Source organism: Pongo abelii, chromosome 6 (assembly GCF_028885655.2).
Source record: "Pongo abelii isolate AG06213 chromosome 6, NHGRI_mPonAbe1-v2.0_pri, whole genome shotgun sequence".
Classification (NCBI taxonomy): Eukaryota; Metazoa; Chordata; class Mammalia; order Primates; family Hominidae; genus Pongo; species Pongo abelii.
In genome coordinates this window covers 13,376,953-13,386,523 of record NC_071991.2, presented here as the reverse complement: position 1 = coordinate 13,386,523, position 9,571 = coordinate 13,376,953, and positions in this window count along the sequence as shown.

Genomic DNA, 9,571 nt, shown 5'->3' with positions numbered 1-9,571 from the left:
TTAAATTCCTTGTAAAGCAACCTTTTCCGATTACCTGCTCCACCCTGACTCATTCTGATTACCTGCTCCACCCTGAATCATTCCGATTACCTGCTCATTCTCCACCCTGACTCATTCCGATTTCCTGCTCTGCCATAACAATTTTTCCCGTCAAACCACTCACCCTGTCACCCTCTTTAAATTAGCCAGTCGGAATTAGTTTAGTCTATGCAGTCTAACCCTAGCCAATAGGGGAATGACACAGCAGCAGGGGCCGCATGCATCAGAGGTAAGAACCCCTTCCCCTCCCTTGTCCAAGTGTGCGCTTACCATTGCTCCATCTGTAAGGGCTCACCCTTCTATAGAAGTACATTGCCTTGCTGAGAATTAAAAAGAACATTTTATATTTGAGTGCTATTTCTTTTGCAGCACCAAAACTTTATGTATAACAAGAACTAAAGAAAGCCATGATTAAAGAAGTAAGGGAAGGTATGATGACAAAGTTGTATCAAGTGCAGAGTATCAATAATGAGATAGAAATTATAAAAAAAAACAAATGGAGATACTAGAATTGGAAATACAACAACTAAACTGAAAAACACACTAGAAGTACAGCAGTAGATTTAAACTGGCAGAAGAAACAATTAGCAAACTTGAAGATAGATTAATAAAGATTATGCAGTCTGAAGAACAGAGATTTTTTAAAAGTGTGAAGAGAAATGAACAGAGTCTCAGAGAAATGTGAGACATCACTGAACACAATGGCAGTACCAGAAAGAGAGGAGAGGGAGGAAGGAGCAAAACAAAATATTTAAAGCAACAAGGGCTGAAAACCTCCAAAATTTATTGAAAAACATTAATTTACATCTTTAGGAAGCTCAACAGACTCCAAATAGGATAAAGAGATCCTAAGGCAAGGCATGGTAGCTCATGCCTGTAATCCCAGCACTTTGGGAGGCCAAGGTGGGTGGATAGCCCGAGGTCAGCAGTTCAAAACCATCCTGGCCAACACAGTGAAACCCTGTCTCTACTAAAAATACAAAAATTAGCCAAGTGTTGTGGCAGGCGCCTGTAATCCCAGCTACTCAGGAGGCTGAGGCAGGAGAATCGCTTGAACCCAAGAGGCAGAGGTTGCAGTGAGCCAAGATCGAGCACTCCAGCCTGGGCAACAAGAGTGAAACTCCATCTCAAAAAAAAAAAAAAAAAAAAAGAGAGAGGTCACAAATAGGCATGTCATAGTGAAAATATTGAAAGCCAAAGCCAAAGAGAAAATCTTGAAAACAGGAAGAGGAAAACAACTCATCACTTACAAGGGAACCTCAGGAATGACAGCCAGGCCAGGTATGGTGGCTCATGTCTATAATCTCATCACTTTGGGAGGCTGAGGTGGGAGGATCACTTGAGGCCAAGAGTTCAAAACCAGCTTGGTCAACATAGCAAGATTGTATATCTACAAAAGAAAAATAAGAAAATTGGCTGGGCATGGTAGCACACGCCTGTAGTTCTAGCTACTCAAGAGGCTGAGGCGGGAGGATTGCTTGAACCAAGAAGTTCAAGGCTGCAGTGAGCCATGATTATGCCACTTCACTCAGGCCAGGGTGACAGAGTGAGACTCTGTCACAAACAAGCAAACAAAAAGAATGAAGGCCAAAAGCCATTGAGATAGATATAAAATATTCAAAATGTTCTAGGAAAAAAAAAAAAAAAATCTGTCAACCAAGAATCCTATATCCAGCAAAGTTATTGTTTGAAAATGAAAACAAAATAAAAACATTCCCAAATAAACAAAAAACGGGGGTAATTAGTTGTTAGCAGGCCTCTTTTATAAGAAATACTAAAGAAAACTCTTTAGGCTGAAAGCAAGTGACCCCAGACAGTAAATCACATAAAAAAACAAAAAATATCAATTAAGACAATTATATAATTATAAAAGACAGTATATAGTCATATTTGGCCGGGTGTGGTGGCTCATGCCTGTAATCCCAGCATTTTGGGAGGCCAAGGCAGGCAGATCACCTGAGGTCAGGAGTTCAAGATCAGCCTGGCCAACATGGTGAAACCTTGTGTCTACTCAAAATACAAAAAAATTAGCCAGGTGTGGTAACATGTGCCTGTAATCCCAGCTATTTGGGAGGCTGAGGCAGGAGATTCACTTGAACCTGGGAGGCGGAGGTTGCAGTGAGCCAAGACCATGCCATTGCACTCCAGCCTGGGCAACAAAACAAAAGTCCATCTCAAAAAAAAAAAAAATAAAAGTAAAGTCATATTCCTTCATCTTTCTTCTCTTAACTGTTTTAAAAAGCAAAATATACATCTGTATAGTATGTATTGTTGGGCCTATGACATATGGAAATGTAATGTATTTGCCAATAACAGCACAAAGGAGATGAGTGGGAGGAAAGCTGTATTGAGTGAAGAAAATGACTCAAGATAGTAACCTTATCATTATTATTATTTTTTTGTTTTGAGACAGAGTCCCACTCTGTCACCCAGGCTGAAGTGCAATGACATGATCTTGGGTCACTGCAACCTCTGCCTCCCAGGTTCAAGCAATTCTCCTGCCTCAGCCTCCCAAGTAGCTGGGACTACAGGCACCCGCCACCACGCCCGGCTAATTTTCATATTTTTAGTAGAGATAGGGTTTCGCCATGTTTGCCAGGCTGGTCTCGAATTCCTGGCCTCTAGTGATCTGCCCACCTCGGCCTCCCAAAGTGCTGGGATTACAGGTGTGAGCCACCATGCCTGGCCTTAATCAGATTTTTACATTTGCTGTTCAGTAATAATTTAGTTAAATAATTCTAAGCTCATTCTTATTTTCTGTTAGCATTTTAAAGATAATTCTTCAAGATCGTCTTTTTTTTTTTAATATTTTTATTTTTTTTTTGAGATGAGTCTCGCTCTGTCTCCCAGGCTGGAGTCCAGTGGCACAATCTTGGCTCACTGCAACCTCTGCCTCCCAGGTTCAAGCAATTCTCTGCCTCAGCCTCCCGAGTAGCTGGGATTACAGGTGCCTGCCACCATGCCCGGCTAATTTTTTGTATTTTTAGTAGAGACAGGGTTTCACCATCTTGGCCAGGCTGGTTTCGAACTCCTGACCTCAGGTGATACACCTGCCTTGGCCTCCCAAAGAGCTGGGATTACAGGCATGAGCCACTGCACCTGGCCAAGTTTTTTTTTAAAGTTTTAGAGAAGGAATGAAAGGAAGTACACTTGGAAGAGGGCCAAGAGGGTGACTTGAGAGATTCAAGTGCCCCGTCCAACCCTTGCCTTGGGTTTTGTCTTTTGAGACAGGGTCTTGCTATGTTGTCCAGGCTAGACTACTGTGGCCATTTACAGGTACAGCCACTGTGCACTCCAGCCTCAAACTCCTGGGGCCAAGGAATCTTTCTGCCTCAGCCTCCTATATAGCTGGGACTATAGGTGCATGCCACTGGCTATTCATTTATTTGTAATTGACAAATAAAATTGTCTATATTTATAGTGTACAGCATGATTTGAAATATACATACACTGTGGAATATCTAAATGAAGTTAATAACAAATGCTTTGCCTCGCATATCATTTTCTTGTGGTAATACTTAAAACGTACGCTCTTGGCAATTTTCAAGTATACAATACATTATTATTAACTAAAGTCACAGCTGAGTGTTGTGGCTCATATCTGTAATCCTGGCACTTTGGAAGGCTGAGTGAGGAGGACTGCTTGAGTCCAGGAGTTCGAGACCAGCCTGGGCAACATAATGAGACTCCCATCTCTACAAAAAGTAAAAAAAAAAAAAAAAAGTCAGGTGTGGTAGAGTGTGACTGTAGTCCCAGCTACTTGGGAGGCTGAGGCAGGAGGATTGCTTGAGCCTGGGAGGTGGAGGCTGCCATGAGCTATGATTATGCCACTGCACTCCAGCCTGGGCAGTAGAGCGAGACTCTGTCTCAAAATAAAATAGTCATTATGTTGAACAATAGATTTCTTGAACTTATTCCTTCTGTCTACTTGAAATTTTGTATCCTTTGACCAACATCTCCCCAATCCTTTCCCACAGCCTGTGGTAACCACCATTCTACTCTCTGTTTCTATGAGTTCTGCTTTTTAAAATTTTACATATAAGGGAGATCATGTGGTATTTATTTTTCTGTGCTTCTTTTGTTTCACTTAATATAATATCCTCTGGGTTTACCCAGGTAGTCACAAATGATAGAATTTCCTTTTATTTATTTTATTTTAATTAATTTATTTTTTTGAGATGGAGTCTTGCTCTTGTCGCCTAGGCTGGAGTGCAATGGCCGAATCTTGGTTCACTGCAACCTCTGCCTCCTGGGTTCAAGTGATTCTCCTGCTTCAGCTTTCTGAGTAGCTGGGATTATAGGCGTGCACCACTATGCCCAGCTAATTTTTGTATTTTTGGTTAGAGACAGGGTTTCACCATCTTGGCCAGACTGGTCTCAAACTCCTGACCTCAGGTGATCCACCCACCTTGGCCTCCCAAAGTGCTGGGATTACAGGCATGAGCCACTGCACCCCGCCGGATTTCCTTATTTTTAAAGGCTGAATAGTACTTCACATTTTATTTATAAGACACTATTCTGACTCCTTCTTTTTTTTTTTTTGAGACAGAGTTTCACTCTTGTTGCCCAGGCTGGAGTGCAATGGTGCGATCTCAGCTCACTACAACCTCCGCCTCCTGGGTTCAAGCGATTCTCCTGCCTCAGCCTCCTGAGTAGCTGGGATTACAGGCATGCACCACTATGCTCAGCTAATTTTGCATTTTTAGTAGAGATGGGGTTTCTCCATGTTGGTCAGGCTGGTCTCGAACTCCCAACCTCATGTGATCTGCCCGCCTTGGCCTCCCAAAGTGCTGGGATTACAGGCATGAGCCATCGCACCTGGCCGACAGTCTTTTGACTTCTAATGTTGCTATTGATGAATCTACTGGCAGAATAATTGTCATTTCTTTGAAGGCAATCTTTCTTTTCTTTCTTTTTCTTTTTCTTTTTAAAAATACACACAAGGTCTTGCTATGTTGGCCAGGTTGGTCTCAAATGCCTGACCTCAAGTGATTCTACCTCAGCCTCCCAAAGTGCTGGAATTACAGGCATGAGCCACTGTACCTGGCCAGTCTTTTCTTTTTCTTTTCTTTTCTTTCTCTTTCTTTTTTTTTTTTTTTTTTTTTTTTTTGAGACAGCGTCTTGCTCTGTCTCCGGGTTGGAGTATAGTGACAGAATCTTGGCTCACTGCAACCTCCACCTCCTGGCTTCAAGTGATTCTCCTGCTTCAGCCTCCTGAGTAGCTGGGATTACAGGCATGCACCACCATGCCTGGCTAATTTTGTATTTTTAGTAGAGACGGGGTTTCTCCATGTTGGTCAGGCTGGTCTTGAACTCGTCACCTCCGGTGATCCTCCAGCCTCCTCCTCTCAAAGTGCTGTCATTACAGGTGTGAGCCATCATGCCCGGCTTGTCTTTTCTTTCTGATTGCCTTTTAGGTCTTTATGATGTTTGGCAGTTTCATAGTGATGTGTTTAGGTGTGGATTTATTTATATTTACTCACCTAGAACCAGTACTTTTTGAAACTGAGGACTGATATTTTTCACAGAAGCTGAGACTTGGTAGACATCATCTCTTTGGGTATGTTCTCTCCATCATTTGCCTCTTCTCTCTTCTATGGAACTCCTTGTAGGTGTATGTTGGACCTTCTCATTCTATTCATGTCTTTTATTCTCTCTGTATCGCAAGCTTTTGCTGTGTAACAAATCATCCAACATTTACAAGCTTAAAATAACAATTGTTTATTTAGCTCATGATTCTGTGGATCATTGATTTGGGGTAGACTCAGCTGGGCGGTTCTTCTGTTCTTGGCTGGTTGGCTGTGGCCACTCATGCATACACAGGCAGTTTCCAGGTCAGCTGGGAGCTGGCTGGTCTAGGATGGCCTCAGCTGGCATTTTCTTTGCTTCACATAGTCTCTCATCCTCCAGCCGGCTTGTCTCAGTGTACTCACTAAGGGTTTCAAGAGAGTGAGCAGAGTTGTGCAAGGCCTCTTGCAGCCAAGGCTCAGAAAGCAACATTGCTTCTGTTTCTTTCTTTTTTTTTTTTTTCCTTTTTTTGAGACAGGGTCTCACTCTGTCACCCAGGCTGGAGTATAGTGAATTGAACACAGCTCACTGCAGCCTCAGCCTCCTGGGTTCAAGAGGCCCTCCTGCCTCAGCATCCCCTGTTGCTGGGACCACAGGTGTGTGTTGCCACATCTAGCTAATCTTTTTATTTTAATTAATTAATTAATTAATTTTTTAGACAAGGTCTTGCTCTATTGCTCAGGCTGGAGTGCATTGGTGTGTTCACGGCTCACTGCAGCATCAAACCCCTGGGCTCAGGTGATTCTCCCACCTCAGCCTCTTGAGTAGCTGGGACTACAGGCACACGCCAGCATGCCCAGCAAATTTTTGTATTTTTTCTAAAGAGGGGTTTTGCCATGTTGCCCAGGCTGGTCTCTAACTCCTGGTCTCAAGTGATCCTCCTGCCTCAGCCTCCCAAAGTGCTGGGATTACAGACATGAGTCATCATGCCCAGCTTTACTTCTGTCACTTTTATTGGTCAAACAAGTTGCAAAGTGGTGGAGAAGACTCTATTTCTAGATGTTAGAAGCATTAAAATCACATGGTGGAAAACTGAATTTAATAAAATAAGAAAGTGACATATATTACACCTTTGTGTTGGTGGCCTATATGTGACAGTGGTTTAGATCATAAACTCTGGGATGAGGCTGGGCACGGTGGGTCACAACTATAATCCCAGCACATTGGGAGGCCTAGGTGGGTGGATCACCTGAGGTCAGGAGTTCGAGACCAACCTGGCCAACATGGCGAAACACCATGTCTACTAAATATACAAAAATTAGCCAGGTGTAGCAGGCGCCTGTAATCCCAGCTACTCAGGAGGCTGAGGCAGGAGAATTGCTTGAACCTGAGAGTTGGAGGTTGCAGTGAGCCAAGATTGCGCCACTGTACTCCAGCCTGAGTAACAGAGCAAGACTCTGTCTCAAACAAACAAACTAACTCTGGGATCAGAGTGGAATTTTGGCCATTTTTGCATGCAATCTACCGTACGCTCTGTCATGGGTACTTTTTTTTTTAACTCTGTACTTCTTCGTGGAGAAATCATGTCATATCTGTCTTCTAGTTCACTAAATCTCTCTTCAGCTTTGGTCGATGTGGTGTTTAACCATGCACTTGGATGTTTAATTTCAATTACTATATTATTCATTTCTAGAAGTTCCATTTGATTTTTCTCAAATCTATTCTTTTTTCTTTTCTTTTTTTTCCCCTTGGGATGGGGTCTCACTCTGTTGCCAGGCTGGAGTGCAGTGGTGTGATCTCAGCTCACTGCAACCTCTGCCTCCCAGGTTCAAGCGATTCTTCTGCCTCAGCCACCCAAGTAACAGACTACAGGCATGCGCCATCATGCCCAGCTAATTTCTGTATTTTTTGTAGAGACGGGGTTTCACCATGTTGCCCAGGCTGATGCTGAACTCCTGGACTCAAGCAATCCTCCTGCCTTGGCCTCCCAAAGTGCTGGGATTACAGGCGTGAGCCACTGCGCTCGGCCAAATCCATTCTTCTTTCCTAGTGTTAGTTCTCGCTCTTGTGTTTTTGATTTCTTTGATCAGTTCATTGTCTCTATGAGATTGTTCTTGGGTCTTTATTTTGCTGTCAGTGTACCTCCCGAGTTTTCATCATGCCTGCTTCCTTCTGTCCACATCAACAGGGCTTTATCAGTGGTAGCCCCACACAGATATCATTAGTCTAGGATCAATACTTAATGTTGATCTCTGAGTTTTAAGATGAAAAGGGTGGAGTTCATTTGAATCTGAAATGTGTGAGCACTGGCCCATGGTAACAAATCCTCAGGAGAGATTTCTTTCTTTTTTAATGTGGGAGAGTTTTTATTTATTTATTTTTTTTGAGATGGTGTCTCGCCCTGTCACCCAGGCTGGAGTGCAGTGGCACGATCTCGGCTCACTGCAGCCTCCGCCTACCGGGTTCAAACGATTCTCCTGTCTCAGCGTCTTGAGTAGCTGTGATTACAAGCTCCTACCACCATGCCTGGCTGATTTTTGTATTTTTAGTAGAGATGGGGTTTCACCATGTTGGCCAGGCTGGTCTCGAACTCCTGACCTCAAGTGATCCATCTGCCTTGGCCTCCAGAGTGCTGGGATTACAGGCGTGAGCCACCGTGCCCAGCCTTTTATGGAAGAGATTTTTTAAAAACAAATTCCACTAGCTCAGGTTGAGACAGGCAGATTTCTTTCTTATCTCTCTGTGCCTAAAAATCTTCTTTCTCAAGCATTTGTTTCACTGAGGGGATAGCTTGGACAGCCTCATTTTAGTTGGCGTCACCATTTCAATCCCTACTTTAGTTTTTTTTGTTTGTTTGTTTGTTTTGTTTGTGTGTTTTTTTGAGACAGAGTCTTGCTCCGTCGCCCAGGCTGTAGTACAATCTGGTGCGATCTCGGCTCACTGCAAACTCTGCCTCCCATATTCAAGTGATTCTCCTGCCTCAGCCTCCCAAGTAGCTGGGACTACAGGTGTGCACCACCACGCCTAGCTAATTTTTGTATTTTTAGTAGAGACAGGGTTTCACCATGTTGGCCAGGCTGGTCTTGAACTGCTGACCTCAAATGATCTGCTCGCCTCGGCCTCCCAAAGTGTTGGGATTATGAGCGTGAGCCACCGTGCCTGGCTTCTTAATTTTTTTTGAGATGGAGGTCTCATTGTATTGCCCAGGCTGGAGTGCAGTGGTACGATCATGGCTCACTGGAGCCCAGAACTCCTAGGCTCAAGCAATCCTCCCACCTCAGCCTCTAGGGGAGCTGGGATTATAGGCCTGAGCCTCTGCTCCCCAGCTGCATTATTTTAAATTAAGAAATAAGTGGCACGTGCTTGTTATCTCAGCACTTTGGAAAGCCGAGGCAGGAGGAATGTTTGAAATTAGAAGTTTGAGACCAGCCTGGGTAACAGAGCAAGACCGTGACGCTGGAATTAAAACAAAACAAAACAGGATGTGGTTGGTGTTTTGTAACTAAGATGTTTAGAGCAGGATGGTTTTCAGGTTATCTAACTTACTGCTATATTGCTTACACTAGAAGTCCAAATATACACATAAATTAAATATATTTTTTTGAGATGGAGTCTCACTTTGTCACCCAGGATGGAGTGCAGTGGCACAATCATAGCTCACTGCCTCCTCCAATTTCTGGATACAAGGGATCCTCTTGCCTCAGTCTCCCGAGTAGCTAGAACTACAGGCATGTGCCACCATGGCCATGCCCAACTAATTTTTTTTTAATTAAAGAAGTTGGTTTTTTTTTTTTTTTTTTCCTGAGACCGAATCTCACTCTATTACCCAGACTGCCATGCTGACCTCGGCTTACTGCAACCTCCTCTTCCCAGGTTCAAGCGATTCTCCTGCCTCAGACTCCCGAGTAGTTGTGATTACAGGTGTGCACCACCACGCCAGGCTAATTTTTGTATTTTTAGTAGAGATGGGGTTTTGCCATGTTGGCCAGGCTGGTCTCAAACTCCTGACCTCGGTGATCTGCCT